The sequence below is a fragment of the Trachurus trachurus genome, assembly GCF_905171665.1.
Source record: "Trachurus trachurus genome assembly, chromosome: 4".
Classification (NCBI taxonomy): Eukaryota; Metazoa; Chordata; class Actinopteri; order Carangiformes; family Carangidae; genus Trachurus; species Trachurus trachurus.
The window spans coordinates 28952785-28966931 of record NC_139898.1 but is presented as its reverse complement, the minus strand read 5'-3'; the positions used below and the strand labels follow the sequence as shown (position 1 = coordinate 28966931).

The following is a 14147-nucleotide window of genomic DNA, read 5'->3' as shown; positions in this document are numbered from 1 at the left end:
ATAGTCTGTATGTCAAATACAATACAGAGTGGACATGACATGAGGCCCCAGTGAAACAGAAAAGGAAGAATTTAAAGCTAATAAAACGACATAAGAAAAAAGGACTCACTGGAGCATGCAACAAGGATTTTAGCACTAATAAGTTTAGCTGCATTCATAGCAAAGTGCACAACTAAGTATATTTGTAGATTTTGTGATCTGATGTGAGTCTTATTTTGAAATGTCTGTGCTGGAAGTGCAGCATCCCTCAAAGAGAGGCCACCTACGTCTCTGTGCTCACTTTATAAAGGCTGCTACGCTCCTCCCTGTCGTCTCGGAGCCGAGCCGAGCCGAGCGCTCTGAGCTCATCAGTTATTTTACAAATTTCTCTTGTTACTCGAGCTCCTACTTAACCGGTGACGTTGCAAAAACAAACAACAACACACGCTTTCTGCCGCCCCGAATCGAACAAATGCCCTCTCTCTCTCTTCTACCTCCGTGGGGCAGCGGTCCAAGGTCACTCTCACAACCTCTCCCACTAAACAGTTGGGGAGCTTGCTGAGTGGTCAGATTAGCCTGGCATGGCATTCTTCTCAGCAGGAAGCAGCTCTTTTCTCTGCACTCCCAGACCTGGCATGCTAGGAAATCAATGCACTGCCCTCATAAAAGCCCTCACTTCCTGTCTATACAGGAAACAGTCAGTCACTCGCTCGCTCCTGATATCCTGCAGGTCTCGGGGTCTGTCTGTGAGATTGTTCTGCCAATCAAAACATGTTTATCAATGAAAACAAGCGCAAGAATGCGACCTTATCGCTACGTCATTTGTTGTCGGAGAGCGAGCGCGGCTGAGATTGACTCATGTTTGGTGTGTGATGAATGTGGCGCAAGAGCCGCTGAGACGTAAACTGTCCCACCGCAGACCTGTCAGTCGTTGTTGGGGGAGCGCGTGTGGCTTCATCAAAAGGTTGAACTTTGTACACAAAGTTCAAATCAGACATCTTAACCCCCCTCCCTCCCTCCCTCCCACCACACACACACACATACACACTCTCAGTTTCACACAGTCTCTTTACAGCTTTCCTTCCTTCCTTTTTTTTCTGCAGCTTTTTCCACATCGTAGATCTAAAGTTTCTTTTTCTATTGTTTCTGTTCTTTTCTTTCTTTCTTTTTTTTTACACAATCAGTCAACTTCATCTGTGCATTTTTCCCACCAAAGCTCAGTCTCAAGTTACCTGTTGTAACAAACACATTAGGCGACGTAAAAATGAAACGATAAACTCCACTCCACTACCGGCGTCTGCAAGCAATCAGCGCCTGGTGCCTGAGCGTATACTGTATGTGTGCGTCTTTATAAAAGAGAAATCACAGGTTTAAGACGGACGGACAGAATCATCTCCTGTGGGAATCGTCTTCTTCTCCCCGACGTCATCAATACCTTAAACTCTGCCATATTACCTCGTCCCACCAACTCCCACACCAGAGGTGCTAATCCACCGATGGTTATAAACCGGTGGGATGGTTGTCAACTCTGTTTCCTCTTACGGTGAAATATACCCCCCCCTCCTCCCTCCTTCTAAAATCAATTACCCCTCCCCTCCCTGCTCCCACCCACCCAGCCACCCAGCTGCTCAGCTCTTATTTATGAGCTGAACCTGGAGCCTGGGATTATGGCAACATTTGACCTCCCACCTCCGACCCTCCAGGACGACCCTGAGCGCCATTAAACTGCCGCTCCTCCGCTATTACCCAAACCTGATGACTCACTTAAGGGGGATCCCCCAGGTAACATGAGAACAAGATGGCTACAAGATCTACCTGCTATAATGGCAGCCGGGGAAAATGGCTGCCAATTACAGGAGGAGCGGTCGGAGTTGGAGAGCTCTTTCTTGGATGCCAACAAACAGAACTATCGCTTTTCAACCCCCCGGGTGGGTCGCCGCCGCCGCCGCCGCCCGGTGGCACCTCGCATGCTAAAACATCTGCAGCAGGTTTATGTAAAATCTGAAGAATCCACTTTTAACAATGCCACATGCAGCACAAACACTCACACACACAACTTGTTGAATGGACGCTTTGTTTGAGCTACCACCATAGCATCGGGATCTTATCTACTGTAGGATGCATTCAGGGCATTCTTGCAGCAGAAAGTACAAAACTTTTGGGAGTTTGTGTGTGTGTCTGTGTGTATATGTGTGGGGAGGGGAAATCAAATGAAAAAATGGGTAATTTTAAACTGGAATATTGAGAAAGACGTCTTTATACTTAAGTATAGGGAGGATGAGTGATCGACTGTGTGTGGGATTCTGGTCTCTCCTTAGTTTTTATGGTGTGGTGTCAAATTATAGTTCTTAAAACCCTACTACTTTGTGCATAAAGCACCGAGTGGTCTCTGGACAAAGAACATCTCAGATTTCTTGATATGATTTGAAACATCGACTCCCCTCAAGTCATCTGGAGCAAGAGCTCACCTTCTGTCACCTTAGGGATATAAACATCTCTACCTGCTGCTGCTTATCAATAAATCACATATTTAACATCTTTTAATCTTGTTTTCAGTGTCTTTTATCTCGCAGAACTTCTGTCCCAAGGTGTCCTGATGTTCCTACCTCATTTTATATGACTTATCTATATATTCTTCATCTTTTCAAATTTGTTTCCATAGTTTTTTTAAGGCTATTTTTTATTCTAACTGTATTTCCGTGCCTCTGTAAAGCGCTTTGAAACAAGATCGCTTTGCCTCTTGTTCTCAGAGACTCAGTAAAAACCATTAGAAGGAGCCCAGTTGTTTGTACAGGTGATTGGATACGAGTCTGAATCCAAACCACAAATTTATCTAAATAGAAACCTAGGAAGAAAAAAAAAGAACGATGAGCTTTAGCAACATTTTTAATTAAATTGGTGGGGAAATACTGAGGGAATGATGTTTGTGAGGGATCAAAGATGAGAAAGAAGAAGAACCTGAGTAGAAACAAAAGAGCTGCAGCCTCCACCCCACCCGGACCCACCCCACCTGGCCTCCCCATGTTTATTATTACCATTATCCAGTGGTAATGGGGAAAAGTTGAAACAAACACTGGTGCACCTGTTAATTCCTCCCCCCCAAGGGAAGCGGGCCCACAAACTCTCCAGCTATTTCCTGTGGCCTTGGGGAGGGCCGGGCGCAGGATGGGCAAGCAGAACCAGATGATGATGGGGTGTTCGGAGGTTGAGCTCAGGCCGCAGGGGCAGGGAGGGAACACGGGGTGTAGTAGTGGCCGTCAGGGAGGTGGTGGTGTCAGGAGGTAAAGGTCAGGGTGAGGAGGGGTTGAGGGGGGGCACAGCCGGTAGGACAAGAGGAGGCAGAGAAGGAGGCAAGAGGAGAAAAGGACCCCGGCCCTTCATGTGAATCTGTTCCAGACCCACGGCTAAATGACAGTATATTGGATCCAGACACGAGAAGGAGGAGGAGGAGAGTGTGTGTCTGTGTGTCTATCTGTCTGTGGTTGTGTGTGTGCATCTATCTATATGTGATATGTGTGAGTCTGTGTGAATATATCACATTAAGTGACTCATTTGGGCGTCACGACTGATCTGCACAAGCCTGGGCCCATTGATGTTGACAGTCTGGAGATAAAAATCACACACACAGCGCGTTGTTTGGCGGATTTTTGCACACTAACAAAGGAGTTTGTGTTCCCGCCAGAAGTTGTTTTCTGCATTCGCTCCATAACTCTAGAGGAAACTATTAAGACTGAAACAACTGCTGCACATCTTAAAGCATCATAAATACGTGCAAGTGCACAAGACAATATGTAGCTGGTGCAAACTATAGGAGGTGAGTAAACTTTTGTTTTCCCTTCAAAATAAGTTTTTCCAATGTAACTCAACACCAATGAGTAAAAGTTTTGTTATTAGAAATAAATCATAACTATCCTTTAAAGTCTGTTCCCTATATAGTAACTGCTGCACATCGTTAAGCATCATTTAAGTTGGTGATTCACTCATTATATGTGAAACAATCCATCAGTGCACAAGACGATATGTAGCTGTTGCAAACTATAGGAGGAGAGTAAACTCTTGTTTTCCCTTCAAAATAAGTTTTTCCAATGTAACTCAACACCAAACACAATGAGTAAAAGTTTTGTTATTAGAAATAAATCAGAACTATCCTTTAAAGTCTGTTCCCATATAACTGGATCCCCATCTTCTCTTTAGGGGCCGTTTACCTCAGGCTCCTCCACAGGCTTAGAGCAGAGGTAAAAACCTTCAGCTCTCCCTCGGCCCACCTGCCTGCTTCCCTTCAGTGTGAAAACATGATTCTTTCACCCTCGTCCTCCTCCTCCGCCCCTCCTCCCCCCTTCCCTCCCCCTTCTTCTGCTCCCTCTCTTCTCTCTTCTCTCTTCCCCCCTGCTGCTCTGAGCTGAGGGGAATTAGAAAGCATAACAGCCGAGAGGTCCTCTCTCATGGAACACCCAGGTCGTGCTCTTCTTCCCTCCCCTTCCCTCTGCTCCACCTCCTCTGAGCTTCCTGCTCACACAGCAGGCCCTTTCTTCTGCTCCTATAGGCCTGGGCTTCAGGAGGAGCCGGTTCGCCAGCGCGCCACACCGGTGAGGCAGGGGCCGGGCCATAAAGCCAGAGAGAAGAGAGAAGGGGGTCTGAGCTGCGGGGATGGACCGGGCTGTGCAATTGAGCATGGCAACACTAAATCCATCACAGAGCAGAGGGGGGGGGATGCACATAAATATAGTTTGAAGAAGACAGAGGGAGGTGGTGGAAAGAGGAAAACAACATGTAATGGTGTTGGGACGGAGAGAGCGTTCACACCGAATGGAAAAATGCAGCAACCTCATTTGTTTCAAAGACGAGGAAGATGCAGGTGGCTCATCTAAAATACTTTCTGCTAAATAAGTTGAATTTTTTTTTTTGCAACAGCACTCCTGGTAAATAGAGTCACTGGGATGGAGATCAAAAGTTTTTAAATTCTAACAACTGAGTTTTAAAAAGCTCCAGGGTGAAGTGAACTCCAACTGGACTTGATCCTGTTTCATTTTCTAAACCAAAGCTTTTGCATTTCTTTAATGCAGCATCTCAGTGCCGAACAATCAATATAAGTAATATAAGAAGCCGAAAGCAACAGATTAATTAAGAAAACTGTTAAGCAAATCTCTTCAAGAATTCAAATATACAGTAGAGGTTGTACGTCTTGACAATACAGCCTCTCTTCTGATTGGCTAATAGTATTTTGAGTGATGCCTTTAAAAAATATATAGCAAATACAGTCGCTGGACGGTGGGTCCATGTGGGCGGGGCAGCGACTGCTTTGTTGTGACATCACAAAGTTACAGGAAGTCCTGATGGCAGGTTTTAATACAGGCTGTGTGCATTTCTCTGTGGACTGAGACATTGATACTTGAGCACAGACCTGGTCTATAATCAAACAACACATGCACACCTTATTCAACATGGGACCTTTAAAGGAATAGTTCAACATTTTGGCAAATTGGCCTATTGCCATAATCCCTATAGTTTTAGCAGTAGGTTTGATATCTTTAATTGTCGGTGCAAGATATTTTTAGAACGGCGGAGCAGAGCCATGAGCTGCTCAGAGCTACGCTACGGAGGCAAATGTGATTTCTTGGTTTCCCTCATCAAACTCATCAAATACACAATCCAACAACTCCAAAACGCTCTGGTGGACAAGTTGTGACCTGCACATTCACCACGCTATGAGATAATAACAGAACGTTAAAACAACTCCGTCTCGTAACGTTACATTATTATCTCATAGCGTGGTGAATGTACAAGCTTAAGTTTAAGCTCTTCACACACTCAAATATAACTCTTTATTCTACGTGGGACCTTTAAGCTTAAGCTCAACTACAGTATAACTGTTGATCCTCCATGATATAAAAACAACTTGTTTGGCATGAAAGCGTCGAGGTTGGACACCCAGCCCGAGCGCTACGAGCTGTTAAGTTGTGTGTTAAAGTCTTCAGCTGCAGGAAACTGGCCCACGCCTCAGCTCTCAGTTGGTTCATGTGTAAAAAAAAAAAAAAAAAAAAAAGGGCTCATTAAGTCATTTATCACTTCATCAGTGTGGGAACCGGGGCCACTGAGAGCCACTGGGCCCTGTGACAGAGCCTGTCATGGTGCTCTCTGTCTGTCAGTGAGTGCGGGGGCCTCGTCGGCAGACAAGACGTCTCGGGGAGGGGGACGAGGGCGCACTGACAGACGGGACAGACGGCAAAAGAAACCAGCGGCACCTATAATAAGAGTATCACCGAGATGAAATCGTTATAGGAGGGACAATAAAAGAAAAAAAGGAGAGGGGTGAAGAAGAAGAAGAAGAAGAAAGGGAGGGTTCAGAGAGAAAGCGGAAGACAAATCGACAGAGGAGAGAATGGTATGTTGTTTCATCCTAAGGAGGAGGAGAGCGGGAGATGATTTACACGAGCTGTGTGAATCCCTTCACACACAATCGGACCAGACACACGGGGCACAAATCACCGCTGCCATCGCCGCCGTGAACTCGCCCTCCCTCCCTCCCCCTTTTTTCTTTTTTCCAGCCTCGTGGCATGTTGCTGAGGATGATACTTCAAAAAGACCACTCACGTTACATATTACCAGTCCGCCGCTATGTGCTTCATCTCTGCTGCTGCTGCTGCTGGACCCTCCTCCTATTAATCCTCCGACTTGTTAAAAAGGAGTGGGTCCGAGAAGAGGACGGCCGCTATCTGTTTCCTCTCCCACCTGTGTGAGGAATTCCCTCCTCACCCCTATCTCATATAACATGTCGCATTAAATTCCATGTTCCTGCATCCCCTGCTGTCTGTGTGTGTGTGTGTGTGTGTGTGTGTGTGTGTGTGTGTGTGTGTGTGTGTGTGTGTGTGTGTGTGTGTGTGTGTGTGTGTAGGGTGGGGTAGGTGAGCTATTGGCCCCCGAGCAAAAGAAACATTACTCTTCAAAGTTGATACCAGCCTCACGACCCTGGCACCAGCTTCATCGCCATGGAGATTACTGACCCTGATTTATGACCTCGACCCCCGGTCAGGAGATCCTGCTGGTAACATCACTCACACACACTGACAGACACACACACACACCACCACCACACACATACATACACACACACACACACACACACACCTGTCCCTGACCAACTGTGAAAAACCTCTTTACAAATGGTGTCTCGCTCTCTTTCTCTCTCTCTCTCTCTCAAACAAAACAAATACAACTCACAGAATAAAATAATATAAAATTAAAAAAAAAAAGTATATATACATTGATACAGTACTGTATATCCTATGCATGTGTGTGTGCTGATGAAGGGCTGTCTCTCTCTCTCTTATATACGGTTTGGGTGTCATTAGGCAGTTGCAAGTTGTTATATATAACAACACAATTGAGAGTTGGTATACTTGGTCTTCATATTGAGACAGGCTGATATGTTGGCACAGTAGAAGACGATAGAATTTGTAATTTATGTTACATCCTAGAGGTGGAGAATTAAATTCATTTTGTGTTCTACTGTCCTTTCTATGACTCCATATAAGAGAAAAATTGTTTATTAAGGTAGATCCAAATAACAAATTTGTGTGGTTAGACGATGCTGAGAAGCTAAAACATCTTTTTCAGTTGAATATATTTGCATTTTCTTTATTTCTTGAAAAGACTTGGGCAATGAGACGAAGAGCGATATACAGATGAGTACTGAGAGTAATCTTAAATTGTTTATTTATGTGTCACACCTGTGTGGCAGGTAATACCAAAAGGAAGGACGGTCTAGTCTTTGTTTTTGTATTTGTCATTAAATGTGTCTTGTAATCCCATATGGGATGGGCCACAGTGGTGGCATGACACGAAAATAAAAATTCATTCATTCATATAATGAAAAATATATACACATAGTTCACATTAAATGATGATGATAATAATAATACATAAAATAAAGAAATAAAAAAACAACAACAATATTATATCATAGCAATAATGATATAATATAATAATATAATGAATCTCTCTCCTTCTCTCTGCCTGGACGTGTTTGGCCACTTTTCCAAACTCCTCTTTCAGCCTGGACCCGGTGCAACAAGTTGCCAAACAGCGCTGCTCATGTAAAGTTAATGGAAATGAGTCAAACCATTTGATATGGGAAAGTGACCGGGGGAATTTATTCTGGCAGCTGATTTCTCTCAGTGAGAGGGTTTTTGGGTTTTTGCTCTTGATCTCTGCATGGAGAATGAATGACTCCTGTTAAAACCAGGTGCCAGGGGCAACCAGTCGATACGTTATGAACATAAAGACCTTCAGTAAAATGTGTTGAATAAACAAAACTGAGCTACGATACCTGAAACGAGCGACTGACTCACTCTCCATTAAAAGTAGTTTAAAAAAAAAATAGAAATAGAGCTACAGTAAGAAAAAAAAGATTGCACAAATGCTAAGGCTATTATTATTTATGTATGAGATTAGATATCATGTTGTTGAGGAAATAAATGTCTCATTTATTTCACATAAAATGAGATTTATTTGGCCTAATTGTGAAACGATCTGACCTCTTATTAAGTAGATAAGGATGCTGGACAACTGACTCTGCAATACAACCACAGTGAAATATCCAAATACACAGGATCTGTCATTATTTCAATAACTTAAAATGTGCCGCAACTGCACTATAAACGAAGCAAGACCCTCTATAAATGACAGAAACAAATGCACCATCCTACACTATGTATCTTTGTATCAATCAATCAATCAACTTTATTTATATTGCACATTTAAAAGAAAGAGAATTTCACACACAGTGAAATTCTTGGACCAGTGCAAGATGGACGAAAGCGAAAGCATTTGCCAAGAATGTTTTCATTAATCAAGAACAAAAGTAGGAGGTTCGATCAGATACCGTCGTAGTTCCGACCATGAACGATGCCAACTAGCGATCAGCGTCCAGGAAACCGAAAGTAGGAAATGGTGGGCGAGTCGACCACTAAATAATAATATCAAAATAACTCCAAATACAAAACAATACATTTATGGAAAATGGACCCATTAACAAGTGTGGGTAACGTAGATTCATCCACATTAATACGAGACTCTTTTATAACCAAAAGCAAACTGCTCTGGGTCTCTTTAAGTTAACACAAGCATAAAAATCACACATTTTTCATGTTGTACGATTCCTACTTTTATTTTGAAGGAGATTTAACTTACAAACAAACCAATTATTGATGATTTCTGTCATTAATAGTGATACAAGTAGTGTGAACTGTTATCTAAGTGAAACCACCTGTCTGTTTGACATGTGAGAGGAGAGAGTCACCGAGACCAAACTACTGTCCCTTTAAAAAAATATATAGGCTATATGTGTGACTTTTGACCTTGGAGTCAGACCGGGGTGGGGTGTCACCGTAACCCTAACGCTCCTGCCAGCAGCCAGGATTTCACGGCAGCACATGCTACAACAAATGGCAGCCGCCGTCAGCCATGTTGGCCTGTGACACCGGCGTCTCCTGCTCGTCTTCACCTCGGACCGACGGACAGACGGAGGAGTGAGTCCGTAAAGAGACGGAGACAGGAGGGGTCAGGGGGTCACGTATGGAGCAACCTCCCCTCGCACAGAGAGAGAGAAACAAGAGAGATGACAGATGGTGGTTTGTGTTACACACACATGCTATAACACACATTCTCAAGGCACACACACACACACACACACACACACACGGTCCAAATCCATGATTCATAATCTGTGGAGCCGCAGGGGAGCAATAAACACACTGGACGCACTTCATACGTGTGTCACGCCTCAGGCCTGTAACCACAACGATCCTGTTGTTCGTGCCATCTTCAACGTAAATCCTAATGTCCATACAGTCAATCCTCAGAGAGAGACAGAGAGAGAAGGAAGGAGGGAGGGAGAGAGGGAGGGAGGAGGGATTCACACCCTGCTCGGTGAACCAGCCCTGGATTAACTATGTGTTTATTCACTGTAAACAAATACAGGATCTCCTCTGAAGTGCTCGCCTCCACTGTTTTCTTATGTCCACACAGGATTTCCACAATGAAAAATAAGAAATCTAATCAGCCATCCATGCTATAAAGCCCTGAAATTCTCCTGTAATTGCTCGTGAACTGTCTGCAGCAATGCAACGAATGCTAACCATATCTTGTTTGAGCTGCCATGTTTAGGCCGAGTATGAACATATTTTCAGGGACAGGGTTGGTCTGTTGTCTGAAGTCGACCTCTAAGAAAGAGGTAAAGAAAAATAACTACATTAATAAAAAATAGTTCAGGAGCAGAGTGTAGTGTACGTCAGCGCCCGACAGGCAGGAGTGAGAATCAAGAATCTGACAGATACGGCTCGTGAGAAGAGACTTGAATGTTGTCAAATCACCTGTCAAAGTGATGGATCGTTGAATGTTTGAACAGCGAGTCAGCTACTAAAGAACTGATCCAAGTCCGTGGGTGTGATACTGATACTGATACTGATCTATTTCTGATTAAAGAGGAGCTTGTGCACGTCTTGCACTTTATTACCTTTGAGGGAATTTATAATCTACGGTTTGTTCATATCAGGGGGTTTTTTGTCTCACAATTCATAAACTGTGAAATATATACAAAAAAACAACAGTGTGCACTGCAGTGTCTTGTGGGTATTTGACGCTGCGATACAAAAGGACAGCCGGAGAGACGTTCGTTTGTGCGCTCGCTCGTTCGCTCGCAGGTAATTGTTGAATGTGCGTCGACACGCTTTGCTGCAGGCGACTTGTCATCGGTTCTGTCTGTGGCAAAGTGGAGAGCAGCCGAGCAGACAGAGAGGTGCTAATGCTCAGACAGACAGACACAAGGCTCTCAGTCAGAGATGAGCTGCAAACCCGTCACAATTCACTGCTCTGCTTTCAGCACTCTGGATTCTGCTGGAGGCTTCTACATGCCACTCAACACTGCAGCACAACGCAACACACACACACACACATAGACACACACATATACACATAGACACACTCACACGGTGTGGAGTGTCCTTCTGTGCACAAAGCTGGAGACAGTGGCTCCCTCTGTCTCTCTGCTTTGCAGGCGCATACATACACCTGTATTCACTTAACCAGCATGCACGCTGATGATAAAAGCCTACTGTAGAAAGCTCAGGGTTCTTAAAGGAGGAGAAAAAAAATGGAGGAACTTTGATATTCATCACACACACACACACACAGTCAACACGAAGCTGACAGCAGCCTCCAGGTGAATAAAGCAGAGCCACATCTTACCTGATGATGGAAGAGAGACGGGGCGAAGCACGCAGGAAACCGGAGAGAGGAAGGAGAGAGAGAAAGAGAGAAAAAACAGCGTTAGAAACTTGTATTATTCATATTATGCAGCAGCAGAGACAAATGACATCATTACAGAACAAGCAAGTCCAACACTTAAACAGCTTTTTAACACAGACTCACTGAATAAACTGGTCTGATTCCCCTGAAAGGAACATTTGAGCTACTCCAGGACTGAACGCAGACTTCAGATTAATGTCATCTGCTGAACAAGACATATGGATTACATGGAGTGTGTCAATGAAGGTCAATGAACGGCACCGCTTCAGTTCAGGCCTCCACAGTCCACAGGTGTTAGTAATCTCTAATTAGCCGCCTGTGTTTCACAGAGCTATTTATTATCAAACTGTAATTAACTATTCCAGATTAGGGTCTGCTCGCTCGCTCACGGCCCCGATTTAACCTCTGTCTGGGAAACGGCCCCGGCAAGTCGAGATGCTCAGATAATCCAGGGCAGAAAATAAAATAATAATAAAAAAAAAACATTTCAAGCTAAACAGATCATTTCTGTTTGACTTTTAGACTTCAGTTAAAATCCAAATCTAATGTCACAGCATCACTGCAGTAATTTCTCTTTTATAAACAAGAATTATAAACGTATACACACACACACACACACACACACACACACACACACACACACACATACATACAGAAATATGTATATATATATATATAGATTTCACCCCACCCCTCACCCCCCACAGTGATAAGCAGTGCACTGTATTGTATTATATTGTGTTGGCCTGTTGCTCCGTTCCCACTCTCTTGCTGTAAAAGGAGCCGAGTGGAGGAATGATAACAGACAGTGGGACGGGGGGATGATGTCACCGGGGTCACACACACACACACACACACACACAGAGAGAGAAACGAGATGCTCGACGTCAGGCGAAAAAAATAATCAGCCCTGAGCCTAATAGATGTTGTTTTTTTGTTTTTGCAGCCTCAGTGTGTGTTGTAACTAAGGAGCTGACGAGAGCGAATCACACTTCGGTCACCATGACGTCAGCGGTCAAACAGCTTCACATGCACAGAGAGAGAGAGTTACAGTCAGAGTTAGAGTTAGAGAGAGAGAATCACACACAGTTTCACCACAAGCGTCCGCACACAACACATCAATAATCACTGTCAGCCCCGTCTCAGCCGCGCTGGTTCCACCTCATTGGCCGTGATTAATTGTCTACAGTGTTTTTTCCCATGATTCTCAGCGAAGGAACGGCAGAGACCGACTCCATGCTCGGCATTCTGGGAGTGGACTCTGGCGTTGCTTCTCACCGGACGGAGCTGTGACCTCCTCTCCCTCCTCCCCTCGCCGCCCCCGACCCCTTTGACCTCTCCTCTCTGGCCCTCGGTGGGGCCGGCATGGCGGCCGGGCCGGGCCGGGGCCGGGTGAGGAGGCCGCGGCCGGCGGTGGTGAGTTATGAGGCGAGCAGGGACGCGGTCAACGTGCCAGGATTTCTCATGCAGACTGAGAGGCATGGCAATTACAATTATAGCCAATAATTGAAGCGTAATGAAGATGGATGGGGTCAACGGCAAATGCGGCGGGGTCGCATCGCCGGGGCTAATTCGCGGCGTGTATTTCAGAGCTGCAGCGAGCTAATAGCCAGGATACAAGCAGGTGAACGGGGCTAAACGGAGGACGCCCAGCCACCCCGCCCAGGGAAGGTAAACACACAAACAATCGGTAGCTTTTTATTCACGGAAGAAGAAAAAAACTTGACTGAAATAGTAAAAAGACACACAAGGAAAGATGATTGCAGCCCTTGTGCTGACGTGCAGTACGTTTTCAGGTGAAAAAATCAAACCTAAGGGAATTTTTGGAAACATCCAGTCCCTCCCACAGATGAATCCACCTGCTGATCCATGAGTTCATCTCCATTACTATGTGAAAACGTGATTTTATTCTGTCTATAAACAGATATGACACCGACTCCTTGTCTTGACTTGTACAGAATCAAAAATATAAGTGCTTTGTTCTTCTAATCCACAAACCAGAAGATCGATGGTTTGATCCCCCGGCCTCTCCAGCCTCTGTGTGTGTCGACGTGGGGAAAAATACTGAACCCTCGTCTTGACCCCCTGATTGGACCGTTTCATCGCCGTGATGTATGAATGTGTGAGCGTGTGGGTGCGGCAGGCGTTTTATATGTGCGGTCCATTTACTTTGTGGTGAATAAACACTATTTATGATAATAAATCAACCAACAGCCAGGCCGTGATTATCATTTAAAAACATAATTGTCGTCTTTGTGGCAGGAAAACAGACGTAACCTTTTTGCGGTGTGTATTTTTCTGCCCAACAGGATGTTTTCATGACGTTGACGTACGGTAATAACTTTAGAGAGAAGAGGTTTCAGAGTTCAGCTGATAACAGAGGAGTCAAACAAACTGGATTTAGTTGTAGACGACATACAAGCGTCTATTTTATATTAAGGTAGATTATAATTTTGATTATGATTCAGTAGCTGGATCCAGAGCATCCTTCACTCACACTTAAAGGGATAGTTCAACATTTTGGCAAATTGGCCCATTGCCATAATCCCTATAGTCATAGCAGTAGGTATCTTACCTTTAATTGTCGGTGCAAGCTGTTTTTAGAACAGCGGAGCAGAGCCGCGAGCTGCTCAGAGCTACGCTACGGAGGCTCATGAGATTTCTTGGTTTCCCTCATCAAACTCATCAAATACACAATCCAACAACTCCAAAACGCTCTCATGGACAAGTTGTGACCTGCACATTCACCACGCTATGAGATAATAACAGAACGTTACGAGACAGAGTTTTTTTTGAGGCAAATACAGAGACTACTTGCCGAAAAACTGTCCCTGAAGGCAACATGCATCAACGTTTTTGCATGA

General features: G+C 44.5%; 1 protein-coding gene across 1 annotated transcript in view; it reads right to left on the bottom strand.

The window, feature by feature from the left end:
- Window positions 1-14147, bottom strand: part of gmds (GDP-mannose 4,6-dehydratase) — a 191949-nt gene that overhangs the window by 73791 nt on the left and 104011 nt on the right. The gene's annotated exons all lie outside the window — the stretch shown is intronic.